This window comes from Pinus tabuliformis, chromosome 3_1, assembly GCF_031772625.1.
Source record: "Pinus tabuliformis cultivar Carrire ecotype Pingquan chromosome 3_1, CPIR1, whole genome shotgun sequence".
Classification (NCBI taxonomy): Eukaryota; Viridiplantae; Streptophyta; class Pinopsida; order Pinales; family Pinaceae; genus Pinus; species Pinus tabuliformis.
The window spans coordinates 330582348-330607472 of NC_142301.1; positions in this window are offsets into that span (position 1 = coordinate 330582348).

Sequence of the window (25125 nt, forward strand, 5' to 3'; positions counted from 1 at the left end):
ACTACTCATCCTGACCATCAAAGGTCGAATCCATGAGAAGAGGGGTGGTTTCAACTATTTCCAAACAAGAACCAGGAATATAGGCAGTCAAACAACTTGCCTCTATAAGTAGGGAAACTAATTCATTTGCTCCAAAACCACCTCTAACTAATGAATCTATCTTCTGAGAATATTTTACCATTACATTTACGTTCCATGTCATTAATTACCTGAGTAAAATCATTCATGAGGAGAGAGAAAACAAATCCACAGTCAAACTAGGCACAATTTTGATTTTATGGGCAAACTGGTCAAAAGCGCAGTGCCACTTTCCACCTGCTTTTGGAGGCCTTCCCCTTAACCAAATTGAGCCCAAGATAGCTCATTGGAAAGGTATTCAAGTATAGCTTTTGGAACAACATTAATTTTTAAATTTGGAGGTCATTTTCCTCCTCAAAACTTGAATTTCCCAAGACTACTTCTGTGTGTCCAAAACGAGGCAGAGAGGTCATTTTTTGGTAGTTTTTGGACCTTTTGGTGATTCATATTTGCTTTAAAACTTCTAAAAATTTCTAGGGTGCATGTTCTAATCCTCTTGAATCCAAATATGCAAACCTTTTGTCCATTTGATGCTCCAGGGAAAAGCACAACGCCGATGGCCTTGCGCTTCTGGGCCAGTTTTCTGTGTTGAAAATTTCAAAATTTGAAAAATTTAAAAAATCTCCAAAACTTGCCCAAATTTGGCATGGGACACCACCATCAGCTACTTTGATGGGCTAGAGAGGCTTTAGCTAATATTTCCAACCTATATTTCTCTTTCTTGCCCTATAAGGCTCTCCTTAACCTAGCTTTTAGCTTTCTAATCCTCATATTGCAGATTTTGTTGCAGGTCATGTAATGGTAGGCCATGTGGTGGAGCATTTTCTTATCCCTATTGGCCTTCTCAATCAGCCCTTCAAGATGTATGTTGACCCTCTCAAGCCATGTTTCCTTATCATTCTCAATCTCTTGCTCAATAGGAGTAAACTTGACATGAGCCTCTTTGGCCATTTGCCTGTTTGCTTTAATCATTTGCAGCTCCATGAGGACTTGCTTGTCACTCAATTGTTTGTTTTCCTACTCTAAATATTTTATGATAAACTTGGTTCTCTCTAAGTTGTCCGCCAAAGATTGTATTTCAGCTTCTATTTCTTTAATTATGAGGTCTTTGATGGTGTTTTCATCCTGAGCCTCCAAGTCAATAATGCCACTTCCATGATGAGTGAAGTGCTGCTGTGGCTCCCCATGCTCAATAAGGTCAAAATCTCTTTCCTGCTCATCACCAAGATCTTCCTCTTGCATCTTTTCCTTGCCTTTGCTCAACTGCTCAACCTGTACCTGTTTTGTTGATGACGAAGGCAAAGCCCCTTCCACACCTTGTGGAGCAAACATTTTCCTATGGACTGATGACGAAGGCAAGGCCCCTTCCATAGCCTGTGGAGAAAACACTTGCCTAGCAGATGCAAAAAGTCTCCTTGTGCCTCTCTGATATGTTAAATACATTGGCACCTTAGCAGTTTTGGTTTCCTTGACCTCTTCCCATGTTTCTCCATGGCTAGAAGGCCCTCCTTCTTCTTGATGCACTGGTGAAGGGATCTGTGGACCTTTGAACATCTCATGAGCAATGAAAGTCTCCCATGGAATGTTAAGAAGGCTAAGTTGGTGTAGAACAATGATTTTAATCAAAGAGTAATGATAAATGCTGTTCAATTGCTGGGGGTATGATTTCCTCTGTACAATATGTGCCATTTTCTCAATGTTTCTAAACATGAAGTAAGGGAGATTCAACATCTTTACTCTAGTGAAATGCATGAGGAGTCTAATATGATAGGCATACAACCGGGAGAACCTACCTTCACAAGTGAAGTACTTGATAATAATCCTCATCAAAGGAACATACCTGTTTTCCAAAAACTTAAAGGGGAATAACTTCTTCACTTGATTTCTGTATTTAGCCTTGATATAGGGCTCATAGTAATCCTCATCAAGATCATGACCCTTGTACCATTTTTCACCCACATTAGGAATTCTAGTGGCCTCTGAAATGATAGTTGGTGATATTGTGAAGGTTACTCCGGCAAGTGTCACCTCATTGTTATGCAAATGAGTCACAAAAAGTCTGGCCAACTCATGGTGAAACTGAACTCTCTTCACCATCTCACAAAATTAAAAACATGCTTGATGCCTAAAACAAGAAACTGCAAGTGGACGGGCCTGTAATTCCCTCAACCTAGTGGGCTCCTCTCTGATTATTTTTCCTCCTTTATGGGGCTTCCTCTGTTGTCTATGTATCTCCATGGAACTGTCACTAAGTGTCTCTTCTTCATACTCATAATCACTGTCTCTTTCCATTGTTTTCCTTTGGTTGTGGACAATATGGTTTAATATGGATAGTTGTGGATAATTGATGTGGAGGAATGGAATGGGCAGAGTGTATGGATGAGGGGGTTTGGGAAAATTTGTGTGTGAATAGGGTTTAGAGAGAATGTATGTGGGAGTGGGGTTTAGGGAGAGTGTGAATGGAGTTTAGGGAAAAATAAAAAATGGATAGAGTAAGAAAACAATAGTAGAGTGAGGATTTCAATTCATGAGATAGTTTGTAGGAAAACTAGGGTTTTGCCCTAGAAACTAGGGTTTAGATTTTGGGAGTGAAAAATCACAAAAACTTGATGTAAAAACCCTAAACCACAAGAGATTTTGATGTACTTACTTGCAAAAGAGGTAAACTTGGAAAATTTGAGGTGGAATTGGCGTTTTGAGGTGATTTGGTGCTCTACTAGACAAAACGTAGCACCACCTATAGGAGCACAGTGCCGGCCTCAAAGCGTAGCACTTGTGTATTTTTACACTGCAAAAATTCTCTAGAAGTGCAGCGTAGGCTTCAAAGCGTAGCGCTAGTTTCCAGAGGTGCAGCGCCTTTTGCAGGAAAATTGAAGGCCTTCCCGGTGTCCAAATTGAGCGTGGGTTAGCTTGTTGGAAAGCTTGTCGAGTCTAATTTCCAAAAAATCTTGAATTTTTCAATTTGGTGTTCATTTTCCCTGTCAAAAGCTCAATATCCCAAGATTGGTCAAAATGTGTAGAATGAGGCTGCCAAAATTCATAGTATTATTGCAGTCAACTTTTGAAGGTCTTCCGCAACTCCAAATTGAGCTCATGATAGCTCATTGGAAATATCATTGTGTTTACTTATTAGTTGACTCATCAAGAAAGTCATTTGGTCATTCCATCTAGGATAAAAATTGATTTTACCAAGGTCACTCCAGAGGTGCATCAACCCTCTTGAGGCAAATGATGTTTTCAATATTTCTCCCAAACCATAAAACCTCTATAAGAAATGAAAGAGGTTTCTATTCTTGGGTCAATTATGGACAAAAACCTCTCTCACTTTTGTCAAATTCATCTTTTCATGCTCAGAAACACAGTTTGAAGAAAAATCATCCCTTATGTGTGGTGAATGGCTTGTTCCTTGAAATGACTTCTCGACAAATGATGGAGACCTAATGTTTGATGATATAAAATGGCCTCATACCTTTTGATATCCCTTATGCCTCCTTTTCTCAGATATTTCTGATCCCATAGCCAACCCTAGCTCAATGGGAGAGGAATTTAGGGTTTTAGTGCTTGTTTCTCTTTTGCTTTTGCAGGTGAATTGGTGCTCATGATGACTTGATTTTTATAGTGGTAGGTGCTTGGAAACATCATTATATGATTAGAAGCAGCAGTAATTATTGGCCTCCTCATGTCCTTTCTGATCATTATTGGCATGTAATCATCAAATTTTGACCATGGTGGGACCCTAAAACCTAATGAGACCAAACCCTAAGACCTAATGAAATGAATTGCAAAGGGAACATGAGCCATGACTGAAATATATGAAAGAGGATCAGCAAGTACAGATCATGAGGGAAAAATTTGAAGAAAACCCTACCATTAGTGAATCCATGACCTAATGGAATGCAAACTCATCAGTATGGGACTCCTACTATGAAATGCAAAAGAGTAGATTTTGATCACTGATGATAGTGTGAAACACTGACACTAACAGGTACTAAGAAAAGAGTTCAACATGGTGTGAGAGCTTATGCATTTGAGCTGAATGGTGTGCCTACATTAGCACATCTGAATGTGCTTCGATTGGGATCATACAATATGCTTCTGGGTATGGATTGGTTGTACCTTCACAAGACTAAGGTGGATTGTTATGAGAAGGCTATCGAGTTCTTGAATGATGATGGAGAGAAGAGATTCTTCCATTTAAAAAGAAGCCTAAATTGATGAGAATGGTTGCAAATATGTAGACAAAGCACATTTGCAGGAAAGGGTGTGTATTGTTTGTAGTACATGTTTTCAGTGATAAAGGTAAGGATGTTGAGGATGCGAAAGTCTTAAAGAGGTACCCGATTTTGTAGCAATTTCAGGATGTATTCCGAACAGAGATTTTAGAGTTGCTACCTCAGAGGGAAGTGGAATTTTCTATCGATTTGGTACAAAGAGTAGCACCATTATCAAAGGCACCTTATAGGATGAGCACTCTAGAGTTGGTGGAATTGAAGTTGCAATTGAAGGAAATGCTTGACAAGGGATACATAAGGGAAAGTGTGTCACCTTGGGGCACACTAGTATTGTTTATGAAGAACAAAGATGGTACTCTCTAGTCATGTATTGATTACAGGTAGCTGGACAAGGTGACGATCAAGAATAAGTATATGTTGCTAAGGATTAATGATTTGTTTGACTAGTTGAAATGAGTAGTCATGTTTTCAAAGATTGATTTGAGATCAAGATATCATCAGGTATGCATCAAAGAAGAGGACATATACAAGACTGATTTCCGAACCAAGAATGGGAATTATGAGTTTGTTGTGGTTCCTTTTGGTTTGACTAATGCTCCAACTACTTTCATGTGTTTGATGAGCAATGTTTTGTGTCCTTATCTGGACAAGTTTGTGATAATTTTCATTGATGATATATTGATATATTCTAAGAATGAGGGAGAGCACGCTGAAAAATTAGTAACAATGTTAAGACTACTGAGAGAACATCAGCTGTATGCCAAGATTAATAAGTGTATTTTCTCTTAGACAAAGGTACATTACTTGGGACATGTTGGTTCCAAGGAAGGCATAGCAATGGATCTAGAAAAGATCAGATTATCATGGAATCAGAAGCTCTTAGGAATGTGGATGAGGTCAGATCATTCACGGGGTTAGCAGGTTGTTATAGGAGGTTCATTAGTAACTTCTCACATATTAACTATCCCATTAAATCATTGCAGAGTAAAGGAAATAAATTTGAATGGACAGAGGAATGTGCAGCTAATTTTGAGAAGTTGAAGCAGTTGATTACAAATGCTCTAGTTCTAAATATTACAGATCCATATAAAGAGTTTGTGTATCTACAAATGCTTGTAAGAGAGGACTTGGTGGAGTCATTATGCAGGAAGGACATGTAGATTCAAGGAAATTGAATGAGCATGGGAAGAAATACGTGACACATGATCTTGAGTTAGAGGCGATCATTTATGCATAGAATATGTGGAGGCACTATCTTCCTAGCATGAGGTTTGTGTTGGAGTGATCATAGTGGGATGATATACTTGTTTGACTAACATAATCTAAATTCTAGGCAAGATAGATGGTTGGCTATGGTCAATGAGTTTGACTTTGAGATTAGGTACATTAAGGGTAAGGAGAACAAGGTTGTAGATGCTCTTAGAAGAAGAGTGTAAGTGAATCACATAGAACCTATGAGTTAATATGGGACAAATTTGTAGGATTGGATCTTGTATGAAGGACAACAAGATGACAGGTACCAACAAATTAAGCACATGTTACAAAAACAAGGTATAGGTGATTAAGGTGTGGATTATCATCTCACAATAGATGGCTTGGTCAAGTTGATGACCAAGATTTATGTGTTGGACAACCATGAACTCAAGAATCTTATCTTGAAGGTAATTCATGTTAAACTGTATTCAGGTTACCTAGGCTATCAAAAGGCATTGAAAAATATGAAGAAGTTATACTATTGACCGAATGTGAAGAAAGAGGTAGCCGAGTTTGTTGCAAGGTGTTTGGATTATCAACAGGTAAAAGCAGGGTGCAAGCATCCATGTGGTTTACTACAACTAATTCCAATTCAAGAGTGGAAATGGGAGGTCATTTCCATAGATTTCATCACAGGTTTTCCAAGTACATCTAGATAGCATGATTTCATCATGGTTGTGGTTGACAGGTTGAACAAGGTAGCTCACTTCATTCTAGTGAAGTCTACTAATTCAACTAGTGAGATAACACATGTATTCATCAGGGAGATAGTGATATTGCATGGTATTCCTAAGAAGATTGTATCTGATAGAGATACCAAGTTCACTTCCAAGTTTTGGAAAGAGTTATTTGTAGGTTTGGGTACAGAGTTGGCCTTCAATACAACTTATCATATGCATATAGATGGATAGATAGAGAGGGTCATTAAGATTCTAGAGGACATGTTGAGAATGTATGTTATGCACCAGAAAATGAGGTGGGAGGAGTATCTTCCACTGGTTGAGTTTGCATACAACAATGGGTATCAAGAGTTACTGAGGATGAGTCCATTTGAGGAAATTTATGGGCAAAGTTGTAATACTCCCATTAGCTGGAGTGATCTAGTGAATATGGTATTGATAGGAATAAACATGTTGGTAGAGATTGAATAGGAGATGAAGGTTATCACGTAGTATTTAAAGGAAACACAAGACAGGGAAAATAGTTATGAAAATCAGCACAAGGTATTTAAGGAGTTTCAAGTTTTGGAACATGTGTACTTACACATCAAGCCCAAGAGGATCTCCTTGAGGATTGGGTCATGTGCCAAGCTAAAACCTCAGTATTGTGAGCCTATTGAGATCTTGGAGAGGATTGGACTAATGGCCTACAGACTTGCACTGTCGCCAAAAGTGAAAGTTTGATTTTTTCCTTGTTTCATTGCTTAAAAGATATGTGAAGGATTTTGGTCATGTGATTGACTGGTCTGTCTTGTAGGTGCATCCAGAAGTAGAATTCCAGCTAGAACCTCAGTTAATATTGTAGTGGAAATAACTCATGCTTTGGAACCAAGCCATCGAGCAAGTTAAAGTGCAATGTAAGCACTTTGGGCATGATGAAGCTACATGGGAGATGATTGATCAAATGCAAGTTATGTATCCTTCATTCTTTGCTAGTTGAGGCAAAGGAGTTTTGGTACATGTACATATTTATGTATGGTTGTTATTGAAAATACTTCAATGAGATGTGTTATAATGCTCCAATAATTAATATAGTTGTCACGATTGTCATGTTTGTCATGTTGGTTTTTCTTTTCAGCAGGTTGTTCATTATAAATACTATATCGAGCTAAGTTATAAAGCTCCATGGGCAGTATGTTTTTGTTTTCAATGGTCTTGCTCGTCATAGGTGTCATAGAACACCGAGGATAGTGTTCCCCTAAGGGGGGGGGGGGTCTGTAACAACCTCGGGCTAAAAGTTCATGTAATAAAGTCAACAAAGGAAAAATAAGACCAAGGTCATGGGACACATATTCCAAGATGAATGTTGGGAAAAACATACTAGTGGGTGTCATTTTGGTTTATTATGACTAAGGAAATTGGCAAAGGCAAAGAGCCATTAATTACAATTTTAATTATGAAAATAAAGGAAAATAGTAGAAAAGGGAGATGAAAGGTCACAGGGTTGCATCAGAGGAAAATTGAAGGAAAAATAGAGGAAAATGGAGAAAATAAAGGCCTCAATAATAAAAATTATTCTGAGGATTAGTTCATAGCTTTTCGTTAGTTTGGCTTTGGAATTGGTTTTAGAGAGAGAAGAGCACAAAGAGTAGAAAGTAAGAAAGCAATCAAAGTAAGGCAAAGGAAGGACAAGACAAGTAAACAACAAGCAAGGAGAATGTTGGATCAAGCAACTTCAGTAGAAATAATTGTTGGTAATAGGTTGCATGTGTGATTTCCTAATTGGTTTGTGGATGCACGGTACATGCATTTGTGTATTTGGTTCTCTAGCTGTCGTTGGCGTGGGTTTTGCTAGTTGTGACAATGGTTTCAGTCTTACCTTTCCTTTTCCAAATAGCCATGGTGTGATGGGGTTCTTTATTTGGTTGAGCTTTGGATTTCCAGATGGTTTTGGAACTAAGTGAGATGGTCTCAAGAAAATTACTGAGGGTTGGGGGTTGAGGTGGTTTTATATCTAGAAAACCCTCAACAGGTGGGTGGAGATAGTAACATTCCTCAAGTTAAAGGTGAAGAAATTCTGAGGCATCCAAAATTGTTTTGGGCTTATTGATCTCTTGACCAGTTTTGGTGAGATTGTTGTAGCCTGAGGGTGGAGGTGGTTTAATCTTTGGGAAGCCCTGATTATTTATGAATTGGTTTGCTTATGTGATCTCTTGACCTGTTTTGGCGAGATCGCAGGAGCATGAGGGTGGATGTGGTTTAATCTTTGAGAAGCCCTAGTTGTTTATTTCTTCAGTCACACATTCATGCTTGGAATATGGAATGAGGGTGGTTGGCTGAAAGAAAGATTTCATTTATCTCAATCTATGGTCGGGTGGTTTGTGGAAAACCTTGAATTGGTTGGGTTTTTCATATGTTAATAAGAGCTCTTTTCCTATTATATTGCATGATTATTTGTGCTTGTTATTATGTGGATTTGATGGCTATTCTATCATGGATATTATTCTAGTTATATGCTAGTTATAAGCATGGTTCCATAAAAGACTCTAGCTATGGCTATTGACATGTTTTGATTTGTTGATTAATGGTCATTGAACACATGAGATAATATATTTTACTGCAGCTATTATGAGAGGGAATTAAACCTTCTTTATGATTCTCAGATAAGTATTAGAGCCCTATGTTGAGATACACATTCATGACCTGTAAATTACATGCTCCCAATATGTTTGATGAATTGAATGTCATTGTTAGGCCTGGTTAGGTCAAGTATTTGAAAATTATTTGTATGAATGGCTTTGTCCAGATGTTATTTATCATTCTTGAAAGTCTCATTGAGTTATGGGAAGTGGTTTGAAGGATGACCTGGAATTTAGGCTCATAATTTAGGACTGCACCCTTTGACCTGGAGAATTTGAGTCACAACCTCACCTAGGCAGGCATGTGCATGTGGTTGGACACCCTCAACTGCATGGAGGCCTTTTCATGCATGTGGTTTGGAGCTTAGGTCACTAAAAAATCATTCCAGTTCAGGGTTTGGGCACTAGGAGTGCTTGTTTAGCTCCTGGGTGTCCTGTAGTTCCTGAGGAGGGTTAGTAAAGTTTTAGTTTTTTGACTCCACTTCCTTAACTATACTTAGGAGGTTGGGTCATGTCATAATATCCCTCATCTCATTTTTACCCCGACAGACTAGTGAAACTGGGTAAATGAAGGAAGGGTGGTTAGAGATCCATTCTATTCTAGTAGTCATCATCACCAACCGTAAAACCTATTGTTGTTGTTGTAATATGCAATCATAGGTATTTGCACATCCTGTCCAATCCAAGTACAATCCTTCAACATGTGAATAAGGGTGTTGAAGTCAAGCATGTGAAGTAATCATTAGATTATCAACCATTAACCTATGTTGTTAACTAATGCAAGGTTTCTCACCTTTAATGACAATGAGTGCCAAAGTACCCTAGTACATCTTGTGAGGTACGAATGAATGTGATAAATTTGAGTCACCTTCAAGATCCAACAAATAGTAGACATTGATATATTCCCATTGATTTCCAGTGAGATAAATTTCCATTGATGAATGTAAGCCTTTAGGAACTGCAAAAAAATCTCTAACCTTTTATCTTAGATAATGTGTTGTAGTCAATGAGAAAAAGGTCTTTAGAAAGAGGAACTTAAGGGATCTCCCATCATCTAACACAAGATCAATAAAAAATTAAATAAGCATGATTTGGGAAGGAAAATCAACTACTTACATAAACAATGAATTCTGCCCACTAGAAACTAGTTTTCACGTAGAAACCATAGCACAAATTGGTTTTCATAATTAGGCCCCATATTTTTTTTATTAGATTGAAGAGAAAAATTCAAGAAGAGAAAGCAGGAGCTGGAAGATGGTCTTCCTCTATCACCACTTACATCCCATTATCCTAGTAGATATCTACTACAAAATATGCTTTGGACACCAACTTCTGGTATAACTTCAACCTATGAACGTTCACAAGAAAAAAATTATGTCTTCATTAATAGTTTTAATATGAACCAATCCCTTCTAAAAACAATCTATATTTTGTAGGGCCCCAACCATCGAGTTGTAAATTTCCCTTTAAAGTCTTTTAACCTTGAATCCAAGAGGAGAGCCCAGTATCCCAATTGAAACTACCCCCTTTGAATAATTTTTTATTCCATTTATTTCTTTTTTCTTGTACCAACATAGTTTAATGAACTACATCCTGTTTGATATCATCAAGCTGATTCAATTGTAGAAACCATTATTCCTGTGCCTTGCACAAATCCATTCTTAGATGAGAAGCAATCCAAAAATTATTTATTTGAAACTCTATTTGGAGGAGGACATGTTTACCATAGACCAATTCATATGGGCTACATATTATAGTGCTCTTGTAAGCCCAAAGATATTCATTCAACCGGTTTGCCCAATCTTTGTGATGGATCTGCATTTCCTTAGTGAGGATAACTTCCAGTACCTTATTGGTGGACTCAACTTGACCATTCAATTAAAGGTGATACGGGGTATACGTTCTCTGCCTAATTTTATATTACTCAGTGATTGATTTAATGAGACTAGATGTAAATTGTGCCCCTTGATCTGTGACGATCTCCCTAGGTGTTGAGGAAAATATAACTAGGTTCGATTTTCATTATGACATGTAAAATATAATGTTATGACCAGAGACATTTATTTTTCCTTGAATCACGAGTTTCATTAGCAAGATGTATTTACCATAGGACAAATACATCTTCTTGACATATTTAGTATTTTGTGTCTTAAACATAAGTATTATTACAATCATGTTAAAGGATTTACGCTTCAATAAAACTAGTGTCACTATCCCTTGAAAGTTGGCTAAATGAAAAACATAGTGATTTACTTGATAAGTTGGCCTGAATTATGGATCACATGTTGGCCTAATGGATGTCAACGATGACCTATATGTATAATACACAGAGTGACATTTCAAGGACAACACTTCGGATGATTTCGGAAGAGGAAAAGCAAAGGTGAAGTACAGAGAACCACAGTCCCTTGGTGAATAAGCATACACTATTTCTTGGTGAAGAAGCATTCATTGTCTCTCAGTGAAGTCTACACAGAACTACAGTTCCTTGGTTAGGCATCCACAGTTTCTTGGTGAGATATATATATTCTCTCAGTTAAGTCTACACAGAACTATAGTCTCTCGGTTAGGCATCCATAGTCTCTCGGCGAGGCATACATATTCTCTCAGTGAAGTCTACACAGGACCACAGTGACTTGTTGAAATTCGGATACAAGTTTGTCTCATGATAAAGTCTTCCTTTTAGTGAAGTTCAGATGATCTAGCTAAGAATCAGTGGATGGTGATAAAAAGGCAAATGTATAAGGAGGTCAAAGTGTTGGCTTGTTGGGGCTTGACCCAGGTTCGGAGATGATTTAGGTAAACAAATCCCGGTACTATTGGCCCTTTCGGCAACAGTCCACGGAGCACGGACTGAGGTCTCACCTGAACTAGTATGGGAGGGTGCTAGAACGAGGTTTCTGCACCATGGGGATGTCTGATGGGTTCCAATGGTTTGCGATTTGACCCTGTGCGCACGTCGCTATGCACATTTATCAATACCTTGCAACCGGTGACGCTGCCTTCGCGCAGCCCTACTCGGGGGCCGAACAGTGTTATTACCCAAATCCTTACTAGAAACCTGATATTAGTTGATTAACTTAGCTTATCTGTATGCTTTCATTTATACTTAACAATATTCACCATTCATACAAAAGTGCGCAGTAAATAAACAATATAATTGCACTTGATATCAAACATGTAATAACATAAGAACGGATACACGAAATTTAGATAAAACTTCTTGTTACACAGTAATTTGTCACCGTCCCTATCGCCCTGTTTCCATACATTGGAGGACGCATTCCGGGACCTGTGAGCAGTGACATAACCCAAAAACACTTGCATTATGTTCCCCTGAGTATGTACTTCATGTTCCCTGAAGACACCTTCTGCAAATTATCCCTGGAAAGTAATCTTTTTCCATTGGTGCAGGTCCACAGTATCTTACCCGTGCCAATCACTGAGATCCTCAAAAGAGGGCGCGACCATTGGCGCTCTGTCACAGAACAACACCCGCGCTAGCCCAGTTTGGTAATGATTTTTGACAAACGCACGCCCATCTGCTTTTTCCCTTCAGATCACGAAGTCTTTTGAGGGTAAAATCCATCTGATAGAGGTCGAGAGTCATCATCTATCCTTGACATCTATCCACAGTGGCTTTTCAGAGATAATGCCAATCCACAATGAGTGTCCTGGTTCATCGAATCTTTCTCCCTTGTCCATCTATAAATATCTGTCCTCATGCATTAGACAAGCTAGTTGTTGAGTTCTAAAGTTTTTGAAGGAATGCTAGTTGTGGTTACGCTTGTCATGAGTGATAGTGAAGCATAGAGAGGTTATGCTGCCGGAGAGGAGGTACATTGCAAGACACATATAGTTGCTCGCCCAGCCAGAGGAGAGGTTCAACGTCAGAACCTTGGTTGTAACTTTTCCTGTCTATTATTCATTAATGAACGACTGCTATTATAGTTCCAATCTCATTGTCTATTATAGTGATGTTTGATTTATTTCCTTTCTGACTGAAATATAGTTGTGCCTTGGTGGATTTTATGCTTGTATCTGTTTCTTCCTTTGCATGTGCAGGTGTCCGTTTGCAAGGATTGCAAGGATTGTGACTTGCCGGAGCGAGGGAGCGGGAATACCAACTCTGCTTCAACTATAGCGTTGGATTCCAGGTTGGTCTTCTTAATTCACCTTTAATGTACAACTAGGAACTTGCGTGGCAGCGTGAATTGATTGTGGCTAGTTCTGTTTTAGGCTAGTGGGATCGCCTCTGTCCGTAGAGGGGATTTACCTATCCAACAATTTGGCGACTCCACTGGGGAGAAGCTATTTGGAGTTTGTCTTGCATGTTAATTTTCTCTTGCTTGCTTGAGTGAATGAGCTTTCTGGGTCAGTTTTGAGATTATTCTTTACTGTTTGATCCATCTGAACACTGTCAGCCCAACCTGGGGTCGTGTTATTTATTTTTTAAGCCAGCAAGCTTTGTTGGCACGGTTTTTAATCTGACAGTCGCGCCAATTGGCGCCATTTTCCAGTGTACAGCTCGCGCCAATGCTCAATTAGCACAGTTTTCTTCCTGACAGTCGCGCCAACCCTGTGAACTTGTTCATTTTGCTTGTTTACAGCCTCCCAAGCTTGGGTTTCCTGTTTTGTTCAATCATCTGAATGTATCAGAGTCTTTTTGACTGGTTTTGAGTCTTTTTCTAGCAAATTACTAATTTGATTTCCTTTGATCATTACTTGGAGGTTTGTCTCGATCTTTTCACAATTTTGCATCTTTTTGCTTTTGTTTTTGCAAAAAAATTTCCCCCTCATTCGCCGGGGGGGGGGGGCTAAATTGTGTATGAGTGTTAATCGCCTTTGAGTGTTTTTAGTTTATGATCTTTGGAACTCTCACCCATTTTCTTGGTTTGCACTTGATTGGTTCTTAGATTACATTAGAATCATCGTGTGTTTGAGAATTCTCTTGCATAGATCACACTTGCATAATTAGAATTCTCATTTTCAGGATATGAATGAAAAGTGTGCATAGATTACATTTGCATACTTTGGGTGTTTGCCAGTTTCTGTTTTGGTCTTCTCTTGACCCAGTCAACTTTTTGGATACTCTTTTGCATTTGTTTGGTGGTTGTTAAAGCTTGGTATTCTATGCTTCGAGTGATTCACTTCTAGCTTGTTTGAATTTTGCTTGACTTCATTTGAACTTAGATCACATGGTTCATTGAAAGTCTTTGTGTTTTTCCTTGCTTGGACAGTTCATCCTGGTGTTTCAGAATTGGTTCTATTTCCATTGAGTGAATTTTGTTTGTTTATTCTTGTGAATATCTCTTAAGATTTGTTTAAATGCATCATGCCATCTTAAAAGAAAGAAAAACAAAAGATCTTTTGCATCATATTAGTTAGCATTTATTGTTATTTGTTGCTTTTAAAAAGAAAAGAAAAGAATTTATTTCTTGTTATTAGTTGCATTAGGATCTTTGTTGATTGCTTTTTGATCATTTTGTTTGTGTAAAAATCTCAACCTTCCTGTAGATAGAATTCATTGAATGAAATGATATAGTTTTGGCATATAGTTTGCATTTAGGAAGCTTTGAGATATCACATGCGGTAGGACCAAAAACTGAAACATAATTGAAGATAAACTTTAAAATAAACTCAATGAACATAACAACGCATTGGAACATAACGCAAACATTCTAGAGGTCTAGGTTAGAGACGTGTTCCGGCGTCTTTAAAACTGGTAGATTATCGTCGAGTGGTTGGGTGATTCCTCCACGGTGAAACGATAGGCGCCAATACGGACTGAGCTCCCACGTACCGTCGCGTATATACGGGAGACCCCACTAGGCTATCATCCTTTATCCATAGGAAGCCGAGTCTGCCACCTTACAAGCTGTAATGCACTGAACACAACATTCGGGAAGATTGACTGCAGTACGGGAAGTCCTTGGTTTTTATCTGATTGCCAAGGTGTATAAGCAGTTTTACGGATTGTTTGGTAAACCTTTTTGCCTAGAGTCTCCAGAGTAGTCACTTTTGATCCTTTTCGGACTCCCTAAAAGAAAAGGTGCCTGTGAGCGTCTTGTCACTTCGTGCTCATTAAACATTCGAAGGAGACTAGAGTCATCTTTTTGTCCTTTTCTCGACTCTTAAAATATGAAAAGGTCAAGTTCAGTGTCTTAAAATTTATTCGGCCACGATAACACTTACCCGGTTAGTTGTTTGCGTTAGCTTGAGTAGGTTTCTTCCTCGTTTTCAATGGAATCCTTCACTGAGTCCACCAGCCAAGGTGTTCCCCCGGATGGAAACCCTAGTCCATTTCCTTCTTTTGGAAATGTCGGTGCTCAGTATATGGCAACTTTGTCTTTGCCTGGGTTAACCATCGGTTTGCCCGTATGGTTGTTTTCAACCTCGGTGGTCCCGAGTGTGATGACTCATGTTCCACCATCTCCTCCGCCCGAACAACATCATGTTGATTCCAAGGTGGACCTCTCCCCTTCTTCGCCTGTTTCTGCGTCCTCATCTTCTACTTCGCCTGGCGAAAGTCTGGTTTCAAGTAACCAGGTGGCTAAGAAGAAGAAGAAGAAGACAAAGAAGAAGAAGACTCCTCAGTGAGAGGTTAAAGGTATAACTCAAGTCGAGCCACCTTGCGCTCCTCCGCGGAAGGTCAAATTTCCTTGTAAATTGTGCAAGGAAGACCATCTTCTTCGCGACTGTCCTGGCATTCCCAGGGTTTTAGAAGTATGGTCTCACGATCCGGACCGCCCTGCATCGTCCTCTGGAGATCATGGCGATGTTACCTTATCACCTGGAAATGCTAAGGGAAAAGGGAAGATTCGAATCCCTTGTAAACTTTGTGAAGGCAATCATCCCCTTCACCTTTGTCCATTCATGGATAGAGCCTCCATTGTCTTGGGAAGTCTTACAGCTCCCTCACCCCAGTTTCCCGTTGGTTATCAACGTCTTTCTGCACCTGCAGAACGTTCCCCTGCTGACAAAGAAATCAACCAAGATTCCTCTCTTGTCCAGCCTCCTCTTCCTGAACCTGGCTCTGCTAAGCCTGTTCTTGACCAACCATTGGTCGGAAAGAGTGTTGATTCGAGTTCACCACCCGATCACTCTGTTTCGGAGGAGCATCATGTTCTTCTCGTCTCCTCAGATTCTCCTGAGTCTGGAAATGACTCTCCTATCCCAGCTCTTTCCGAGAGTCCTACTTCGATCTCTTTAGAGCAGGGGGGCAATCATACGATTCCCCCACCAAGTAGTTCAGTCGTTTCCTTCGACTGGAGACGTTTGACTACCTTCCGCCTCCCATCCTATGTGCCTTTCTGGGTCACGGTACACGCCTATGACAAGGCAATACCTGGCACTGTTTTGGATGAAGGTGCATCTGTTAGTCTTATGTCTGCCACTACTTGGCAAGCTTTGGGTTCCCCACAGCTTGTGCCAGTCACATCGAATCTGACGGCTTTTGACGGAGGAACTAGCCAACCATTAGGGATCCTTCCAAAGTTACCTGTTACTTTGGGAGGTAAAACCGTCTATATAGACGTAATGGTTACCCAAGGTGCTTTAGATTTCAGTCTTCTCCTTGGCCGCGACTATGTTTATGCCATGGGGGCCCTTATTTCTTCACTTTTCCGTGTGGTTTGCTTTCCACACGATGGAAGAATTGTGACTATCGATCAATTATCGTTCGTTCGTCCACGGGTCCCCCCTGCGCAGTTGTCATCCCCTCTTGGTTTACATCCACCAGTTGCATCTGCCCCACCGCAGGTCAACTATGTGGGCACCCATCCCGTGCCTGTAACCAGCGATGCCGCCGTCGTGCATAGTGTCCTGGGGGCATTGGGCGCTGATTTCCAAGATGTTGGCCTTCCCTCCGGAGCGGCCCTCTTGGGAGCCTCCACTTCCCATTCATTATGATGAAGTCGGGTCGGAGCATAGTTCCTGATCTTATGTCAAGCTCCTTAAAAAATGAAACTAGGTGCCGAGCATAGTTCCTAATCTTGTGTCAAGCTCATTAAAAAATGAAATAATGGTTATGAGGATAGTTCTTTTACTGTGTCAACCTCATTAAAAAATGAAACAACTCCCTTTCCAAATCGATTCTTTGATTAAGATCTCGTAAAATACAAGTCGAGTCTTTCATAGATCTCGAGAGTGAACCTTCATTCCATCCACTTTGTTGAATGCAAGGAAGCTTGGGGGGCATGTACCTCATTTTGCATTATTATGCTGGGGCGTGCTAACTGATAACAAGCATAGTTTTTCGTTTCAAGCTTGTGTAAACATGAAACCAAATCCAAGCAGAGTTCTCCATGGTTCAAGCTTGTGTAAAAATGAACCCATACCTGATTTACATCTCGTGATTGCCTTTTATCTGCTAAATTCTGTTAGATGAGCCTTGGTTGTTTCATTCCATCACCACCGTCTCTTTGGCCGATCATATGCTTTCACTTGGTTGTTTTTCCTTTCCTGAGGAACCGCAGCGATGAGTGGTTTTATTAGCCAGCCTCTTGACCATTACATGTTTTGAGCAGTTCCACCATTACCGGAACCAGTTGCTACCCTATACCACTCGTTCCTCTAGGACGAGTCACCTTTAAGCTCTTTTCTAACTCATAAAATATGAAAAGATTGCCGAGTATTTTTTCCTTTTTGACTCGTTAAAGAGAATAAAAATGGAGGTCCACTTTCAGCTCTTTTTCTGACCATTTAAAGAGGAAAAGATTGCCGAGTCGCTCCTCTTGACTCGTTAAACGTTAATAAGGGGTGGTCGTTTTAAGTTCTTTTTGTCGACCGTTAAAACATAAAAAGATTACCGGGTTTTTGTCGTTTCAAACTCGTTAATGGTTACGAAATGACGTGATTTTGATTTCTTTTTTACTTTTTCAGGTCGAAATCACTATTTATGAAAAGTACTCCTCGATCGTAATGGTCGGGCGGTTCTTTCGGGCATTATTTTATACTTTTTCGGGCCCGAGAGACACAATTTTACGAAAAAGGACACCCCTGGAGTTTCCTTTTCTGCTGTCTTTTCAAACTCTCTAAACATGAAAAGACGCCGAGTTCTTCCTTTGTCAGACTCGTTAAAACCTGATGACATCAGATTTTGTCGAAATGACATGCCACAAGCATATGCTATCCCCATCAAGCTTGTTAAAAATAATTGGGGTACTCGCCAGCAATGGTGGGGGAAAAGGAAAAATGGAGCCATAATAATTGTCGTGACGGCAGTATGTCGCTCTTGAACATGGCACTTGTCTGCTTCGTGTCTGGGTGGGGATATCTCATCTCATTTTTCACTAGGCCTCCATGGATTTGGGTAATCCTATTTGACCTCTCATCTGCTCATTGCCTCGTCATCATGACCTCTGATCCATTGATGTCAAATACTGCCAATTCCACTGTTGTGCCGCCGATATGTTCAAGAGAAGTTGACCTCTGAAAAGAAACAACCTCCATCTGATAGTTCACATACTCTTGATTCACAAACATTATATCTCTGTCTCGTGTCGATGATGTGGGAAACATTATGGCCCACCTTCGATCAAGGTCACTTCCTGTCGACTTCAGCTCATTATCCAGGAAGTTGATCTAGAGACTCCCTTCCGGTGCCTTGGAGCCTGCATGCCTTAATGGCAGGTTCTTCGTGTTCGACGTGAGGTTTTCATCATTGGCCTCCGATTGAATGATTCTACGGGTGTTCGACTTCAAATCACTAATTCACACACCGTAGATTGTACCTATAGTACCTTGAGGGCCATTGTCATTATTGATGGTACCTCTCGCGTCTGTTAACAGTTTCCAATATTGACTGGTAATCAGGCGATGTTCATGCATGTTCGACTTCAGCTTACATGTTCACATGCTTGAACTTGTACTTCTGTTCGGGTCGAGATGGAGCACAAGACCCTGGATTGTGTCTGTTGTAATCCAGGCATGATTCTTGATATATGACTCATTCACTGGATGGCTGCGACCATGCCTGAGTCTACTCATTGATCCTAACCAGATGGCTGCGTCCATACTATGGATCTAGATTATTTATGTACTCTCTTATGGATGGCTGTGACCATACCACGTACATCATGTAATTGAACTATCAGTCGTGTCTCTCAATGCAGATCCTCGGCGGCAGCTATGTGTGTTCTTGTGTGTTCTTGTAAAGCATTTCACCCCTCTCTCTCCCTCTCGGACTTCATGCTTTAGGGGGCATCTGTTACACAGTAATTTGTCACCGTTGGTCACCGTCCCTATCGCCCCGTTTCCATACATTGGAGGACGCATTCCGGGACCTGTGAGCAGTGACATAACCCAAAAACACTTGCATTATGTTCCCCTGAGTATGTACTTCATGTTCCCTGAAGACACCTTCTGCAAATTATCCCTGGAAAGTAATCTTTTTCCATTGGCACAGGTCCACAGTATCTTACCCGTGCCAATCACTGAGATCCTCAAAAGAGGGCGCGACCATTGGCGCTTTGTCACAGAACAACACCCGCGCTAGCCCAGTTTGGTAATGATTTTTGACAAATGCACGCCCATCTACTTTTTCCCTTCAGATCACGAAGTCTTTTGAGGGTAAAATCCATCTGATAGAGGTCGAGAGTCATCATCTATCCTTGACATCTATCCACAGTGGCTTTTCAGAGATAATGCCAATCCACAATGAGTGTCCTGGTTCATCGAATCTTTCTCCCTTGTCCATCTATAAATATCTGTCCTCATGCATTAGACAAGCTAGTTGTTGAGTTCTAAAGTTTTTGAAGGAATGCTAGTTGTGGTTACGCTTGTCATGAGTGATAGTGAAGCATAGAGAGGTTATGCTGCCGGAGAGGAGGTACATTGCAAGACACATATAGTTGCTCGCCCAGCCAGAGGAGAGGTTCAACGTCAGAACCTTGGTTGTAACTTTTCCTGTCTATTATTCATTAATGAACGACTGCTATTATAGTTCCAATCTCATTGTCTATTATAGTGATGTTTGATTTATTTCCTTTCTGACTGAAATATAGTTGTGCCTTGGTGGATTTTATGCTTGTATCTGTTTCTTCCTTTGCATGTGCAGGTGTCCGTTTGCAAGGATTGCAAGGATTGTGACTTGCCGGAGCGAGGGAGCGAGAATACCAACTTTGCTTCAACTATAGCGTTGGATTCCAGGTTGGTCTTCTTAATTCACCTTTTAATGTACAACTAGGAACTTGCGTGGCAGCGTGAATTGATTGTGGCTAGTTTTGTTTTAGGCTAGTGGGATCGCCTCTGTCCGTAGAGGGGATTTACCTATCCAACACTTCTCTTTATTATTCTTCTTCCTTGGTTACAGAATCGACTCCACTCTATGTACTCAGCTGCAAGGGTCCGCGCACTCAGCTATGGACTCTACTAGGCCTTTGCGCACTCAGCTACAAAGCCTCTTTCTACTATTACGACCCAAGATACTAGACTCTTGCTCTATGCTCACTATCTTTCAGACTCCATCCATTCGTTAACTAACTTCTTTACAACTTAGAGCCTTGCTCTATTTATATAATCCCATGGTCCACAGACCATGGGTAGGCCGACACTACATTAAAAACTTTGGGCGGACAACCCTATGACTCTAACATACAATTCACGCTCCGCGCCTGCAATTCACAGAGTTTTTACAACAATATTACTCAAAACTTGGGCATTGAGCCCCAAACCATGCTATGGGGGCATTCCATGCCCAACAGGCCCCCAACACAACCATCATGACTCACCCTCGAGTCACTCTGTTGGTGCAATGATCTTAGCACAGAGTCCCTCCAATTGTTTCCGTATGATGCTGATGTCTACAGTGCACTAAGATGCTGCTTGTTGTACCTGCTGCATTCTCTCTTCTGAGCCCTATGTTTCCAGTGTGCTATGCTGCATCTGTGCATGCATCCCCTGAATTTGTGTGAGATTTCCTTCAATATTTGTCGTGATTGTGAAGGCTTCATCAATCCATGGCTGGACGCGCGATTTGAGAATTGCTTCCTTATGGCGCACTGTGTCCACTTGCTCCTTTAATGCCTTGGCTTGCTGTATGCTTGCAAGCCACTGAGCAAGGAATACTATCCGTGTAGTCCCTCTAATGTTGTTGTACTATTGCTGGAGTTCACGTGCCTCTGTCTCCAGCTGCTGGATGTTGGGGTCCTCCTGCAACATCATGAGGACCTCAAGCGCCTGTTCCAAAATGTTGGTGCAGTCGCGCACTGCACCTCCAAACTCTTCCAACCCTGCTATAATAGTGCTGGCACACTGTTCTTTGATTTTTGGGGGAGTGGAAGGCTATGCCTTCAACCACAACTTGGAGATCTGGAGATTCAGCTCTAGCTTTACCCTTGTTGTCTCTTCTCTCGTATCACGGACTCCACTGGCCAAATTGTGGATCCACACTTCCACCGGTAGATCTGCTGTGATAGCCAGCTCTGGGACGCGTTGGCCAACATCATCTATCGTCTACACCAACCTTTGGTTTTTTGACACCAACTCATCGTGATGTAAGCTAAGCTACTCCATATTGATCTTTTGTTCACTGAGAACTTGGATCACGCGATTCTCCCTAGCGTGCAGCTTTGCTGTTATTCCATCCTGTAGTTGATAGAGCATTTCCCGGGGAAGGCCAGCTAGATTAAGGCCAAGGCCTTTCATCATGCTAACCGTAATTTAGTCCATCGCATCTGATGATACTAATGCTCCTGCTGACAACACTAGTGTTGGCCATCCTTACGCGCAACATCCGCTCTGCTACTAAATTGCCTGTTGTGATGTGGGTAGACAGGGTACCTTCCTGAGGGGCCTGCACATATAACTCCTACAACTGCACCCTGAGGGCCCCCAACACACTCTGGTGCTTCGTCATAAACTTTTGAAGTGCTTCGTTTGTTACATTGTGGACCATCTCGCCGATGTCATGGAGATTACCTTCAGTTAAGGTGATTGGGTCAATGGACAGCTTTGAGGCCTTGACCTTCTTCCTTGGACCCGATCTCTCTGCGATGCATGGCCGTTTGAGCTATGTGGACACGATCCCTAGGTCCATGCTCCCTTCTGCTATTTCTGTGTCCTTTGCCTCCTACCCTGAGGATGTTTCTTGGCCCTCCTCTGCCTGTACTGTTGTGGCCTCTGCTATCTGCGCTGCTGCTACTGCTTCTGTAGCCTTCTTCTGCTCTGTGGCTTCTTGTGTCACTTCACGGACTGCTCTTACCTCAGCTGCCACTTTTTTGTTCCACCTTCTCACGGCCAGTTGGGTGACGTGCAGCTTGGCATCATCCTTTTTTTTCTGTGTTGCCACTTTCTCCAGTTCCACCAAATCTAGGGCACACCACTTGGGAGGCCATGTCTCCAATACCGTAAAGATCACATCATCAGTGGCTACAAATGGTAGCTTCATCCACTACTTCACCAAATCCTTCCGCGCCCTGATGTATATGTTGTGCATATCCACCTTGAAGTCTGCAAAACTCTGTAGACTATTGTTCATCGTAGGTGACAGGCGTGGCTTCCTATTGATCTACATTTAGATGCTCGCCTCCATGAGTACCCAGAAATTTCTTATATCACGAATCTATTTCACGTCCTTTGTGGCCCAGAGTGAAGCGTACTTCATGGCCTCTGGTAAGTCTCAGTCAATGTTCGGGAACTGACTATCCTTCGGTAGTTCTCCTGCTACCAGCAAGATGGATAAGAGCAACCACGCGTAGTGGAAGGTCTTACCCTGCTCCTGGGCTTCGAGTTTAACAAAAACTCCTCGCAGAGGAACTCGACCCAGTTGAACTGGACCCCCTCTGCACATTGTTCGGCCAACGCGACCACCGGCGTTGGTACCTCATCAGTGCGACATTTTCTCATCACTTTACCAGCCAGGAGTTGGGTGGCTATGTGCACCCCCTTATCCTTGATGCTGGAGATGGCATAGCCCCTCTTCTTTTTCTCCAGCTTATACTTTGCCTTCATGGCCTCTGCGAGAGCCAAATCACTACTTTTCCTAGCTATCGTCGTGGGGTCCTTTCCCTTACAGGGAAGCTGAGAAATCCAGTGGATGAGGTCTGCCGTGATGGGAATAGGCTCCTCCAGCCATAGATACCCATCATGCACCAGGCAAAGCAACTGCTTGATGACAAAAATGGTGATGGGCGTGCAGTGGAAATGTGGAATCCATAACAAGTGCAACAACCCAGCCTTTTCCACACCGCGCAACCATTTTCGCGACTCTAACGCTATCACTGACCCCTTCATATTCTGCTTCATCAGATTTTTTATCTCTAAGTGTGGGAACTTCTCGCTGTTCGCGAGGTCCCAGTCTTCAAATTTCATAGTGGGCACGAGGCCTAGGTTCAATCCCTCAAATATAATGCCATCGAGGAGGAGTGGGGTCTGGAGCGAACTCTTTGTTACATCTAGATCATTTGGTACTTTTGCTTTCCCTTTCCGCAGAGGGACATACGTGGTCAATTTCACTACAGAGCGCAACGGTTGGATGTCCTCCTCCACATCTTCTTCTTATTTTGTGGTGGCAATCAAGGCCCACAAATCTTCTTCCTCCTTATCTGTTTCAATTGTGACTACCTTCCCTTTTTCTTCCATTGATAACTTGCTATGCCATGGATTCCTCATGGACATGCATATTGGTCCCATTGCATGCTTATCCTTCTTTGGCCTCGGTGTCCATGGTGATTTGGGGATTTCTGTCACAACCCTAGCGCCTTCAGGAACATCCTGTACCATGGGGGTCTGCGTGGCCTCACCGACAGTTCCTTCCTCAATTCCCAACCCATCCTTAGTGGCTGTCATCATCTCTACATAGTATTTTGTCTCTCGCGAACTCAGGGGCTCTATTATCGCTCGGTTCTCAACACTTTGTGCTCTGCTCAACCGCCCAATGCTCAAATGACCAAGTGTTGTCAGCTGGCTAGCCCTTTGAGTTTTATAGCACAATTTGAATTCAAATTCGACCATTCCCCCTGTTTCAGGCCATCAATTCTTCCTTGGCGGTAGATTTTCCCAAATCTTGCCCATAACTTTTGCCTTAAATGCCCACTGCTCGCTCCATTTGGCCTCAAATTGGACATCTCGTCACGAACAGTGATACCAACGGTCACTTCCCAGCCAACCCATGTAGCAGCGCAGCCCTTTGTGTGCGGTCATGAACCCTGTGATGTCCTACTCTTGAGCGCATCTCTTATATCGCGCAACCCCCAGGTAGAATATTTTATAGTCCTGCGCTCCCTTTCAACTGCTTGGAGCACTAAGACTGTCCTTCCTACGGCTAGTTAGGTGGGCGCACCACCGTGTGGGGCTTCATCTCATCCTCCACCATGGCTCGCAGAGAATCCTTATCTTCCCTTGTAGTGATTGGCATCGCGCACTCTACTATTTGCACTACGCTGCCCTGGTCACTACGTTTGGCGAGATGCGGTCTCAACCACGACAACAGACTAACCAATTCACGACGATAGCTTTCCAATTTGTCAGTATGACTATACACACCTTGCCTTTCCATCCTCAGTTTCTCAACGAGAAATGCTTCCTTGATTTCGTTTTCTAGCTTCTTGACCTTTGCGTCCATTAAATCTCTTTTCCCCCTTAGCTGTACTCGGCCTTTTTCAAGTTCGCAAAGTCTAAAGTTTCCCCGTCAGATTTCTTCCTCAAGTCTTATATGTTCTGTTTCATGCAACTGTGTGATTTCTTCATTCCGGTTGGTGCAGACCATCGTATCTACAGGTGCTGTTATGCACGGACTCGTCTTTGCATGCTCCACAGGGACTACAGCCCCTGCTTCATACTTCAGCTTCAGAAGCACTTGCGCAGTCAGAGTTTTGCACATGGTCCTATAAGCCCATACAACCGCTGGTACACACAGGTCCCAGTCGGTGTGTCTCACATGGTGGACCCTGTTCAACACTTCGCACACCTTGTCAAAGGCTTCCCCATGTATGATGTTTGGCGTGCTAGGTTTTATCATGCTTCGTCGTTCATGCACTTGTCTTGCCTACTTTTGCTTGTTGTTCCTGTTTCCTATCGTGATAGCGGTGTGTGTTTGTGAAAGCTGTTTCACCTCTCATAACCAGCTCTCATCCATAGCTGAGGTTTTCCAAATCATATAAGCATCCCCCTTCTGCATTTGTGCCAATGCTTAATACTTCTTTGATGCGTACCCCACCACCTTGCAGGCATTGTGCATAGTGCCCATTTCAGAGCATCGAAACGCTGCTGTTCCGGCACTGCACTTTCAAATTTGTTCAGGAATTCATCCATTTTTGTCAA